This window comes from Pelodiscus sinensis, chromosome 6, assembly GCF_049634645.1.
Source record: "Pelodiscus sinensis isolate JC-2024 chromosome 6, ASM4963464v1, whole genome shotgun sequence".
Taxonomy (NCBI): Eukaryota; Metazoa; Chordata; order Testudines; family Trionychidae; genus Pelodiscus; species Pelodiscus sinensis.
This window is the reverse complement of record NC_134716.1, coordinates 73,435,524-73,449,427: the sequence shown is the minus strand read 5'-3', so window position 1 is coordinate 73,449,427 and position 13,904 is coordinate 73,435,524. Positions and strand designations below refer to the sequence as shown.

At 39.1% G+C, this 13,904-nt stretch overlaps 1 long non-coding RNA gene across 1 annotated transcript in view; it reads left to right on the top strand.

Moving 5' to 3' along the window:
* LOC142829746 (uncharacterized) overlaps window positions 1-4,570 on the top strand; it is a 310,346-nt gene extending 305,776 nt beyond the window's left edge. Inside the window, exon 4 of the long non-coding RNA XR_012904488.1 lies at window positions 4,306-4,570. This is a non-coding gene — a long non-coding RNA (uncharacterized LOC142829746). The remainder of the gene's footprint in view (window positions 1-4,305) is intronic.
* The last annotated feature ends 9,334 nt before the right edge of the window (window positions 4,571-13,904 follow it).

The window sequence follows — 13,904 nt, the reverse complement described above, 5'->3', positions numbered from 1 at the left end:
CTTAAAGATCCTGTGGCTCTTGTCTTGAGACAAGGGGGATCTTCCCTCTCCCTTTTAATTTCCTTGCCAGATTTTATTGAAGACTACAGGCGGAGTTCTAGTTAGGTAGCTAGAATCCACATCACGTGAGCCTTCCTGAAAATGTTCAAACTAGCATGTACTTCTACCTGTGAAGAACTGCATCATACATGGGCAAGTGATTTGCCCATGTGTCAGCTCACATGACTGAACACTAGATTTATGCGAATGGGAGAATTCTGACAAAGGGACTGAAGTTCTTCCAATGGTTTGACTTAAACCAGCAGTTTATTCTATTACTGCTACTCCTTCACCAAGAATTTTGCAATTTCTGTATGTATTTGATTCTTTTAGCGTATTTAAACTCTCACCTCTCTTTCTTTTTATAAATAAACCTCTTTTAGATTATAGATAAAAAAGGATTGGCAATAGTATGATTTTTGGGTAAGATCTGGGTTGTATATTGATGTGGGTATATATATATTGATCTGGCTAGTCCTGTGGGACCAGAAGAAACTTTTATTTGATGAGACTGGTTGTGAAGAACCACTCATCTCTGAATCTAGTATTTCTCGTGGTAGTATAAGATTGGAATGCCTCTGGAAACCATTTTATTACTACTTGTTCGCCAGTGTGGTATGAGACAACTTACTTTTATGGTTGGTTTGATATAGATCACATGGGAGAATAATCAAAACCTTTTCGGGGTATATTTGCCTATTTTACAGCAGTTTGTCCTGAATTGCGTATTCTCAGTAGTGTCCCCAAAACACCTGGTTACACAGCTTTACAGAGGACAAAGTATCTTCTGTCACTTTTACATACATTATAGTTCTAAGAGGACATTAAGATTTCCTGCATTAAGATAATAGTAAAAGCCCTAATCAGAGCACTGTGAAAATCAAGTATATATTCTCTTAAATGAATAGCTCCTGAAGTCTAAATATAAAATATTTGTAAACTTTATTTTTTAAAAAGAGTATTTCTTAACTGAAATCATAAGAAATTTAAGTGCTATTTTCCTTATTTTTAAGATTCCCACAAAAGGCCTACTACACTCTGTGCAATAATGTTTGTTTACTGTGATCAGAATATTTTTATAATTTCAATTTGTATTGCAAAGCTAAACTTCAGTACTGTTTCATACCTCCAATGCAGCATTTTTTAAATTAAAGTAAAAGTTAAGATAGCCTGGCCAGAAGTAAAGCCCTGTTTAAGCAGAAATATGCATATAGTAAATCATCCTTTTCATTTATTATTCATGTGGAGTAGTAAATTATACTACTACTAGCTTACGTTGAATTTATATTCTAAAACATCAGAGAAGGAAACAATGGAACAGCTACCAGAAGTGGGTTTCCTGTGGTCATTTCTCTATCCATAGTACTGATCTAGTTTTGGAAAAAATATGGTCAGATATCGTATATATTTGAAATCCAATTTTATGTAAACTGTTGGCCCAAATTCAACTCTAGCATAATTTCAATGAGAAGTTTTGTGGCACCTTAGGGTACGTCTAGACTACCAGGTTTTGTCGACAGAAGTTTTGTCGACAGTATCTGTCGTCAGAAGTTTTGTCGACAAAGAGCGTCCAGACACATTGAGTTCTGTCGACAAAGCAAGCTGCTTTGTCGACAGAACCCTGTAGTCTAGACGCAACCCTACAGGCAATAACACCTTCTGTCGACAGAACTCTGTCGACAGAAGGTGTTATGCCTCGTAAAATGAGGTATACCAGCGTCGACAAAACTGCTGAGTTCTGTCGACATTATGTCGCCAGAACTCAGCGGTAGTGTAGACGCTGGTATAGTTTTATCGACAAAAGTCCACTTTTGTCAACAAAACTCAGTAGTCTAGACACACCCTTAGGGTATGTCTACACTACCCCGCTAGTTCGAACTAGCGGGGTAATGTATGCATACCGCACTTGCTAATGAAGCCCAGGATTTGAATTTCCCGGGCTTCATTAGCATAAGCAGGGAGCCGCCATTTTTAAATCCCCGCTGCTTCGAACCCTGTGCAGCGTGGCTACACGGGGCTCGAACTAGGTAGTTCGGACTAGGTTCCTATTCCGAACTACCGTTACTCCTCGTGAAATGAGGTGTACCGGTAGTTCGGAATAGGCACCCTAGTCCGAACTACCTAGTTCGAGCCCTGTGTAGCCGCGCTGCACGGGGTTCGAAGCAGCAGGGATTTAAAAATGGCGGCTCCCCGCTTATGCTAATGAAGCCCGGGAAATTCAAATCCTGGGCTTCATTAGCAAGTGCGGTATGCATACATTACCCTCCTAGTTCGAACTAGGAGGGTAGTGTAGACATACCCTTAGAGACTAACAAAAATATAAAGTATCATGACCTTTTGTGGGAAAGATCCACTTAATCAGATGAATTAGAGTGGAAATAACAGAATCCAAGATATGTATATGATAGCAAAAGGAGTTCCTGTCAATTTACAGCTTTTGATTGGGACACATACAACCCACTTAATTGGCTTCATTAGCATGAGTCTTACAATTGACAGGTTTTTCTTTTGCTGTTATATATATCTTGGAATCTATTATTTCTACTCCAACTCATCTGATGAAGTGGGTCTTACCCATAAAGCCCATGATGCTATATATTTTATTAGTCTCTAAGGTGCCACAAGACTACTCATTTTTAAAATACAGACTAACATGGTTACCTCTCTTACACTTTTTGCCTTATTATGTTAAACAAATACAGAAGAACTTGATAAAAATCAAATAAACTGAAAAGCATTTTTACAATTAAATATGCAGAAAAGTATACTGGGAAATTTTTAAAAAAAGCCATTTTGCTAATTTTGTGGTGGTCGTTCCCCTGGAAAAAGAATGTGCAAGACAGTTACAGGGAGCGGTATTCAACAGTGATTGCCATTGCAAAAGTGATCATTTGTCAGCAGTCATCTCCAAGGGTTAAAATGAGGTGAATATTTGTACAAAAAATTAGAAGCCTCATAGGTGGATCTGAAGCAGGAGTATTAAAATATATTTGAAAAAACTTTGAGCCCCACAATGATGTGAATTAAATAAATTCAATTAGCAGACAATTACAGGCTTTTTGAAGATTATTTTGACCTGAGAACATGTTACCATGACATCTGAGATACTGCTCTGAGGTACATTTTAGCAGGGGCATCATTTTAAGCAGATGGATGGTCCCATTGAAGTTAATGCAACTAATCATATGCTTAAAGTCACACACACGCTTAAGTATTTTGATGAATCGGGATCTTATTTCCTGCAATAAGTATAAGGAAATATGGCCTTATTCAAATATGGCCTTATTCAGTGCATTTAAGGGCGTCTCTCCATAGACTTCTCCAAGGGCTTTGGACTGGGCCAAGTGGCAGTATGTTAGATAGAAACTGACTGTTAATAGCAGCCATCCTAAAAGTAATATTTTTGGTAAAGAATTCATTAAGATTAAATGAAATTGATAGCCCTGTATTATTTCTGTTGAAGGCACAGTACAGCTGCAAAATAAAGAGCTAAAAACAAGGAAAGGGGCATATATTGGTCATTGTTAATGCTTTTTATTATTATTGGCTGTTTTGCCTGACGTTGCTTGAAAAATCCCATATACAAGTTTTTGTATCAAAGCCAATCAATTGTGATGAACTGTATGGTGATTTTGTGATATGAATAATTGAATAAAAACTACAGTGGTTTATTTTGAGGTGTGATCCAATCAAGTGCCTAGAAAGGAAAGGCTAATGTATTAATCCACTTTGATCCCCAGCTAGGTTCATCTTACTCTTTTCAATCTTTTGTTTACCAGAGCACTCGTTAAAAATTGTTCAAGAACTGTCTCACATTACTGACACTTCTGGTGTCATTTGATCTCATCTTCCACTACTCATTTCACAAAACCATTTGTTGTTATTGTGGCTTGGCATAATCCTGCTCACTTGTACAGAGAGTTTGGATTGACTGCCCTATACAAAGTGGAAAACAATCATTAATGCATAGCCGGCTATTTATTCCCCTTACAAACCTTTCCAAAAGGTTGTTAAATTCCATTGGAAGATTTTTGCTTTGAATCTTTTTAAATCTGGTTGTTTCAGACTTTTAAGTGTACAGCTTGAAAGCAGGAGTGGGGAAGCCATATTTATCTTTGTTGTATCACACTGGGTATGAGGGGGGATATATCTAAAAAGATAATTATATCCTTTTTTATTCCTTAAATATAAATAAAGCTTTAGATTTTCACTGTTGCAAGATATGTCTTGTAAACTCACAAAAGCTACCGTTTTTAATCCCTGTAGATTTGTGTTGTGGCTCCTTCACAAGGATGTTAAAGCTTGCGAGTTTTGAGAAGAGCTGCAGGATTTCTCAAAGTTCAGGTACTTTACTTGATTATATGACAGTAGTTTAGGAACTCTCTTTGTGGTAGGCCTTGCTTCACAGACCTGACAGAATGGATAGAGAATGGCCCTTGTGCCTGATCCATAACAGTCATTGCCTGTTACACACATTTCAAGATTCATTCGGGCTATGAAGATAATCGAGGCAGCCGACAGTTACCCTGCAGCTGCATGGATTTATGATGGCACTGTCAAGAAAATGAGCCAAAATGACACAGTAGCTGGCTTGAGCTGCAAATAATGTGATAGGCTGTACAGTGGTAGTGTAGCAGCTGCTGTCATTGCAGGTAATAGGCTATAAAGAAGGCTGATAGCAATACCTGTCATTTCTTAATGGCTGACTTCACTGAAGAGCTTTTGTGGCCTTTAACATGGAGATAATAGAAGATACAACAAATTTTACAGCTTTCACGTTGCATTCATAATTTATCTTGAGAGTACTACCCCAACAAGGACAACAGTTGTCAGACTGAGAAAGTGCAGAACTGCCTTTGAATTGTGAGAGATTGTCTACTATTATCAAGAATGGAATTCAAGCACAGAAGATGCTCCTGTGTTGTTAGGCTTTGATTTCTATACTAAATGTCTCTAGTTTAATATGAATCTATTGCAGGCTGTGTTTTGGATAGGCCTTGTGTAATAATTTGCTTTTTTCTGCTGGGAGAAATAAAGAATGAAAAACAAATATTATGTCCCATTTTGCATCTTAGTGTTGTATATGAGCGTGTGCTGAGTAAGCTATAAGCACATGAAAGCTGGCTTTACTTGTTTTTGAACCTCTTTACAGCAGTTTGGTATCATGACACATTGGTGCAACATGTAATAAGCCCATTTCCATAATTAAAGTGGGAAGTATCAATAGAATACTTAAGCAATATTATACATTTGGTCAAATGTACATCTGATTAGTAAAGTATTTAAATAAGACTAAAATACGCCAGCATGATTGAACTATATCTGGTCACAGGCCAGATAGTCTGATGCATATGATCTTTTGCTTAGTATCACTTGAAAAGAATTTTAACTTCTTTCTCATTATTTAAAATAAGACTCTCCTCCACCTTCTATGATGACTTCTATGGGATTTTCACGTGTCTGCTAAATATGTATACCTTGCACAAGTTTGTCTAACTTTTAGACTATTTGTTTTAGATTATTGTTTGCAATGGTTTCTCTTAAAGGAAATTTGGTTGATTTAAAGCAGGATCCATGTCAGTGCTGAGTGCAGCTAACGTTGTGAGTGCTCTCAACTTCCATAGACTATGACAGGGCATTGAGGACTGTTCAGACTGTTCTTATGTTTAGGACTGAATCCTGCAAGGAGGTTACTGGGGATACTTAGGGCCTGTCTACACTAGGAAATTATTTCAAAATAAATAAAATTGAAATGACTCCGGAAATAAGCAAATCAAAATAGCATCTCCCCACTACAGGAGAGCATCAAAATTACTCAGAATTATTTCAAAATAGTATATCTATGCTGATTGGAACCTGCCTTGGACTTAGAGGCCTTGGAAGCATTCTGGGGAGGTCACCAGAAGGGCAGACATTTCCTGTGGTTGCTTGGTCAGGCAAGCTGCAACAAGTGCTTTCAAGAGATCCCCTCTATGGCCTCATCTCACACACCACTCCTCCACTGCCTGCCCCCTCACAATACACAAAATGGACATAGTGTGCTCTGGTTGTCCTTGTGGATACCATGGCACTCATAACATGGAGCTAGAGCTGCCAGAGAGAGCGCTAATGGGTTCCCCTCTTCTTCCTCCTCCTGGCAGGTTCATAGAATCATAGAATCATAGGACTGGAAGGGACCTCAAGAGGTCATTGAGTCCAGCCCCCCGCCCTCAAGGCAGGACCAAGCTCCACCTACACCATCCCTGACAGATGTCTATCTAACCTGTTCTTAAATATCTCCAGAGAGGGAGATTCCACCACCTCCCTTGGCAATTTATTCCAATATTTGACCACCCTGACAGTTAGGAATTTTTTCCTAATGTCCAATCTAAACCTCCCTTGCTGTACTTTAAGCCCATTACTCCTTGTCCTGTCCTCAGAAACCAAGAGGAACAAATTTTCTCCTTCCTCCTTGTGACACCCTTTTAGATATTTGAAAACCGCTATCATGTCCCCCCTTAATCTTCTTTTTTCCAAACTAAACAAGCCCAGTTCATGAAGCCTGGCTTCATAGGTCTTGTTCTCTAGACCTTTAATCATTCTTGTCGCTCTTCTCTGTACCCTTTCCAATTTCTCCACATCTTTCTTGAAATGTGGCGCCCAGAACTGGACACAGTACTCCAGCTGAGGCCTAACTAGTGCAGAGTAGAGCGGCAGAATGACTTCACGAGTTTTGCTTACAACACACCTGTTGATACAACCTAGAATCATATTTGCTTTTTTGGCAACAGCATCACACTGTTGACTCATATTCAACTTGTGGTCCACTATGACCCCTAGATCCCTTTCCGCCATGCTCCTTCCTAGACAGTCGCTTCCCATCTTGTATGTATGGAACTGATTGTTCCTTCCTAAGTGGAGCACTTTGCATTTCTCTTTATTAAACCTCATCCTGTTTACCTCTGACCATTTCTCTAACTTGCTAAGGTCATTTTGAATTATGTCCCTATCCTCCAAAGAAGTCGCAACCCCACCCAGTTTGGTATCATCCGCAAACTTAATAAGCGTACTTTCTATCCCAATATCTACATCATTGATGAAGATATTGAACAGTACGGGTCCCAAAACAGACCCTTGAGGAACTCCACTTGTTATCCCTTTCCAGCAGGATTTAGAACTGTTAACAACAACTCTCTGACTACGGTTATCCAGCCAATTATGCACCCACCTCTGCATGGGATCAGTCTCCTCTTCATCACTGCACTTGACCAGGAGCAGATGCTGCCTGAGTGTGAGCATGAAACTGTGCCGTGTTCAGCACGGCCGTGTGGTTCAATGACCCCAGCCTCCTTAGTGGTGGCTTGTCATGGGAAGGTGTCACAACCCAGAATCTGGAGTAAGGTGGGCCTCTCCAGGAACCTTGTCTGAAGAACCAAGGGGTACCTGTGTGGGAGTGCTCTGGACTGGTGCTACATGTGTACCCATGTGCACAGTCTGTTGTGTGAGATGTAGGCTGAGTGAGGAGCATGCAGCCCCTTGCAGTCTGCTGCCTTGTCCCATGTGTATATAGGGTAAGTAATAGAACTCACCTGAAATGCCTTCCCCAAGATTGTTCAAGGCCTGGGAGACATCCTGGGAGGGGGGAACTGGCTCCAGGGTGAGGAGCAGCTCCTGGCTGGTGACATGGTCCCCTGGTTGGCCTCCTTCTATTCCCCTCCTTGTCCGCAACCCTGCTGTTGTGGAGGTGGATGCTGGGCATGTCTTGCCTGGACTCTATGATGACAGGGGCAGGTGAGTGGCCTCCCTCCTAGGATGGCAACCAGCTGCTCAAAATAGCAGCACGTGTACAGTGCCACCCCAGAGTGTTCGCTCTGCTCCCTGGCCCTGTGGTAGGCCTGCCAGAATTCCCTGACCTTCATGTGGACCTGGTCAAGGGTCTGGTTGTGGCCTTTGTTGGCTAGGCTGGTGGTAATCCACATTCCTTTTCCTGGTGCAGAGATTCTGGAGGTTGGTCTCCTCCTTCCAGTCCTCGATGAGGTCCAGGATCTCCACACAAGTCCAGGCCAGTGCTCTCCTGTGTTCCTAGCCAGTGACAACCCAGAGAGCAATGAGAGTGCTGGCAGCCATGGCTCCATTGGATGCTGCTGTGTGTCATGGGACTGGCAAACTGGCCACGTGCCACAAGCCCTTCTCATGGATCCTGGAGTTTAAGCTCCACTGGCAAAGGGGAGCAATGGAGATGGCAGGTGTGGCTTGAGCAGTCAGAAGTGCAGCTATGAGAGGCCTGCGGTGGCCAATTATTTTGAATTAACAGCACAGGATTATCCACACTAATGCTATTTTGAAATAAAGCAGGAGTACAGATTTTAAAAGAGCTAGCCCATTATTTCAAAAATAATGGGTGTGGTAGTGTGGATGCTCTGCTTATTATTTCAAAATAAGTTGCTAGTTCAGACCAGGGCATAGGATACCGTTTCCCCTCTACACATTATTACTTGATAGCACAGATTTAGAATCGCTAGTAAGTATTAGACTGTTGCATTAGTATTATAGTATAGAAGATTATATCCAGGGATTATTTTCAGCCAGAAGTGCTTTGATAAATATTTTCAAACCTGTGTCTCATGCAGGGCAAAAGCTCTGAGCCCTGGTACCTCATGTCAAGGTGGTTAAGCACTGGAATAAATTGCCCAGGGAGGTTGTGGCATCTCCATCCCTGGAGATATTTAAGAGTAGGTTAGATAAATGTCTATCAGGGATGGTCTAGACAGTACTGGATCCTGCCATGGGGCTATGGGACTGGACTCAATGACCTCTCGGGGTCACTTCCAGTCGTAGGATTCTATGATCCCATGATTCTATGTGGGGCTGAAGCCTTGAGCCCCTGAGTTCCAGGAAATACTCAGTGCGAATTGAAGCTCTGGTTATATCAAGTTCTTTTGGATCATTTTGCATGGAAATTTTTCCCTGGAATTCAATGGCAGCATAATCTGACCCGATACGGAATAGTGCTGCCTGACGAATTACAGATATGAATGTGAAGAAATACTAAAATACATATGAAATCCTTTGTATAAAGAAACATAGATGGCTTTATTTTTTGAAAGAACCATTGAAAGCATGGGCCGAGTCTTGTCTCTCATATGAAGTTATTTAATTAGGAACATTACCACATTCATAGGATATTTTCTGTAAAATGTTACAAGGTTAGAAATGTGTTTTGCTTTCAATTCTCCATATAATGGAAAAGTTTCATTTGGGCTAGTTAGACCTATGGAAACAAAAAACATTATTTCCATATCTATCATGTTCTGAGATGTTATGGTTATTGGTATATTAACAGAATAGTTTCTATATTCAAATGTTCAGATCAGTGACTGAATAACATCTGCATGATGTAATTTATAAAAATATTAAAATAATTGAAATGTTTTAATAAGTATTGTAAGAAGGCAACCCAATGTAGAAACAATCCACAGAATCAAAAATATTATCTTTCTTTGAAAAAAAACTTCGTAATGAAATATAAAGATGAATAATGAATTAATGTATGCATAACAAAATTATAGGACGTATATGAGAGAGACTTTGGCCTCTCTAGAGATGACATAATAGCTCTTACTCTACTTCCTCTTGCCCTCTTGCATTGGGGTCTTTCAGTTTGTCATTCAGAGAACAAGTATTTGTGGTTCAAAGTAAATCCATAAGATCTTTCTGATTATCAGTAAACAAACTGATCAAACTGATTATTCTGTCATACTCCTGAGGGATGCCCATTTTGTGAGTGAGGAACATATCTTCACATTGAGAAATGTTACTATGTAGCTTGTACCAGAAAGTTTTGTCTAGCAGTAATACTTTGATCAGTTTGTACCATTTAATAATCCAAACACTTTTGCCCCATTATTTCATAGACAACTTAATCAGCTGGACTGTGATTTCCAGCTAGGCAGCCAGATGATACTCCCCTTGCTCTTTCAGGCCTCAGTGCTAAGAATTTGCTGTTCTAATTGAATATTTTAATTGATAACCAAAACAGTTGTGCATAATTTTTTAAGTTATATATTAAGCTGCAAATGCGAGCTGTGAACCTCAAGAAAAAGCTGTATAATTTTCACTTGCAAATTTTTAAATTCATGAAGTAACGTTGTGATTTTAGGGGGTGATATGATCTGCTGGGTGTTTTCCTATTCACTTTGCCTTTTCATACCTTTCCACTGTTCCTAGATAAAAGCTGCATTTTTATCTCTGGTATATTTACCTCTAGCAAAACTTTAACTTCTAATACTAAAATTACAAAGCAGAAGATCACATTTCTCTGAGAAATTATTTCTATTCATTTTCAGATACAATCCTGTGGGAAAAGAGCAACATGCTTTAAATATAGTAGTTCATATTAGATTTTGATAGGATGACAGGCAAACCGCTTTTCTTCCCAGAATTATCCTCTCTATCATGTTATAAGTTATAGGGACTGAAAATTAGGCAGGCTTATTTTAAAAGTTATCCATGAAAATGGTACCATTATGATATTTTCTTCTGTTAGTTTTCCTCCTAGATTTGGAGATTTCATAGGTAAAAATATGACTGGAAAATCATTAACTTACTACAAAAAAATCCTATTTCAATGCCAAGGTGGGTAAGATAATATATTTTATTGGACCTTCTTTTGGTGAGAGAGAAATGTTTTGAGCTCACAATGAGCTCTTCTTCAGGTCTGGGAAAGTCTCTTTAATATCCTGAGACTGACACAGCTACTACTATACTGCCTACAACTACTGCTCTTATAATACATGTTTTCATATCTAATTAGTGAAAATTAATTTGGAAAACATGATGGGGGAAGATAATACAGTATGAAAACAGATAACACTCTAAAACAGAGGGAGCATTGAGCCAGGAGCTATAGGTCCATATGAGGACATGAGGGAGGGTAATGCAGGTGTACAAATGGAAACAAGGGCAAATGTGCCTGACTGACAGGGAGAGGTTAGGGGTCAGTCAGAGTCTGCATGCAGGAATTTTCCCAACTCCCTAACAATTCCTCTTCCACCAAAAAAATACTTCTCTCATCCCCACTCAACAAACCTCCAGATTTTCTTCAGGCTTCTTTCTCTCTCTCTCTCTCTCTCTCTCTCTCTCTCTCTCTCTCTCTCTCAAGCCTTTTCACTGATTGAGAGAGAGAGGGGTGTGGGAAATATATTTCTGTATTGTAATTTAAACGAATTGTTCGGGTTGCTGCATTAATTTGCCTAGTAAGGAATCTCTTTGTCAAAGGAATATTTCCTGATTCTTTATTGGAGAAGGGAGTCTATATTATTGCATATATACTTGCTGACAAGTATTTTTAAATAAATTACCAAAACAATTGAAACTAATATGATTATTATATTATGTTGGCAAATAAAATATGCCAAATTTTAATTTATTGTGTAGTGAATTTTTAATTTTTGGTGCAGAATTCTCCTTGGAGTTACTGCATATGAACAGGGTACATCTACATAGCAGTGCTATTTTGGGAAAATGGCATGATCCCGAAATAGGGTTCTGCATGTCTTAACGGTATGCCCTTTTAAAAAAAATACATTTGAAATAATGGACTGCTTGTTCCGGCTTCCAGTAAGCCTTATTGCATGAGGATTAAAGAAGACACTAGAATAGCAATTTATTTAGAAATAAGCTATGTAATTTCCATAGTTCAAATTGCATAGCTTATTTCGAGGAACGGCCTACTCTGTAGACATCCCCTTATATAGTGTGTTTTGATCTAGTCCTCTTTCAAAATGGGGTAGATCAGAGCACATTAAGGAACTCTTAGTGTGCTTCAGAAGGGTTCACATGGGTAGTTAATCTGCAGAATAGTATGAATAAACAGAATAGCATGGGATAGCCTTCGACCTCAGTGTGCTATGAACTAAAACTTCAGGTACACAAACTCTTAGTCCCTTTGTGCTTCTGGAAATGTTGTAAGAGACTGTAGAGTCACTGAGATACTATGGTAATTGGGACCATAAAAGTCCCTAACTTTGGTAAGTGAATAGACAAGGGATCCATCTCTCTTTGGCTATGTCTCCACAGCTGCTGGGAGTGAGCCTCCCAACAGGTTCATGCTAGCCTGAGCTGAGCTAATGCATTAAATAGCACTGTTGATGGTGTGGCTCTGTTAGAGATTTGTACTAGCCATCCAACCTCAGACGCAGGGGCTCAGGTGGTCTTGAAAGCTGTAGCCATAGTGTCCACACTGATAGTTTTAGCGTGCCCCATTACCATGAGTCTGTTTACCTCTGATGGGAGTCTTGTGCCAGGCTGCTGTAGTAAAACTGACTTCAATCGGCCTGTGATATTGTCCTTCATTGAAGTGTAGCCTAATAATTAAACTATAACTCTTCCTCTACCATGACTCAAACATGTCAAGGGCCAAAGTTAATTTAGATATTCTTGTTATTCTCCTTGGGCAGTTATATAGCATACAAAGTACACTACATTAAAAGGTTACTACAGGTTCTCTTCTACCTGATATAAATGTATGTTCTAATGCACTGAACAGGCTCATTAGGAATTAAACATTCCTTTACAATCATTTCAAACTCAAATTATGCTGACAACTGAATTTTTTTTAGCTCTTCTACTAATAGTTGTGTTAGACATTGAAGAGCTATGCTCCAAGTCTTGACACTTTGTTCTGACTTATGCTCAATAGCAAAGCATGGCTCTAGGGAATAGTTCTGAACCAAAGTACCAGCTTGTGACAGGTGAACTCCAGTTCCCCACGGTTTTAACTATAAGACGAGTATTTTTTCCTCCCCTTTCACTGTTTAATAGTCTACAGACTTCTTAGGGCTTTAGTACAGTAATAGCAAAGGTGTGACAACCTTACATCAAGCACATTTTTGACACATTACTAATATGAATTAGCTGGCAAAATTATTACCAAAAGAATGTTGTGCAATGGCACCAAGTGAGAAGCCAGTGAATAGCAAGAGGTGAAAATGAGTAAGTAAAAGCAGATTTCTGTGGCCATCTCTGATAATCCAATATACCCTATTTCAAGTGAAAGCTAAAAGCACCAACCAAGGGGAAATGATTTTCAGTGTCAGTTAAGTTAAACCATGTCAGCAGCATTTCCTTCTGTGCATATCGTCTCACATGCAAGAAAGGATGGATTGAATTCATATCTGAAACAAGACAAGATTTTCCATCTGACCTCATTATGTGTTCCTCTGGAGTGCATCTGTGGTTTTCTGCCTGAACTAAAATGCAAGTGGAAAAAAGTGAATATAAAGCAGCTCTGCACCGTTGTTACCAAATCATGTTAATAAGATGGAGGTATTTATTGTTTTGCCACAGTAGTATCTTAATTCTAAAAGTCATTAATGCACACTGCATCCCTTTGTTAAAGCAATTTTTGTAAGTGAAGGCGTGAACTAATGAGGGGCTTTATGTGTTCCAGCACGGCTGGCAGCAAAGATGAAGTAGCATTACAGTATATCAGAGAGATTTATACTGAGAATTCTTAATAGAAAGATTTTTTGGAAACTCGACCATCATCTCCTTATTAATAATTAAAATTACAAATTATCATTGTTACAGTACAGGCAGTTTTGCTTTCTGTCAGCCTCCACAGTATATTCAACGGTACATTTTCTTTGTTAGGATTTGCAAAATTTTCATCACTCAGTAATATTTACCCTTTGTGTTTATACATTTCAGAGGTTGAAAACAATAGTAAATACAGTTTGCAATAGCAAGAGAAATTTTGTGAGGCTTCATCAGATTATAACTTTGGAAAATGGTGATATCAAGGAATTGAAGAATCATCTTTGACTGTGGCACAAAATAAATTTTTTTACACTCACTCTTGTGTTATGTCAGTGTTCTAACATTTT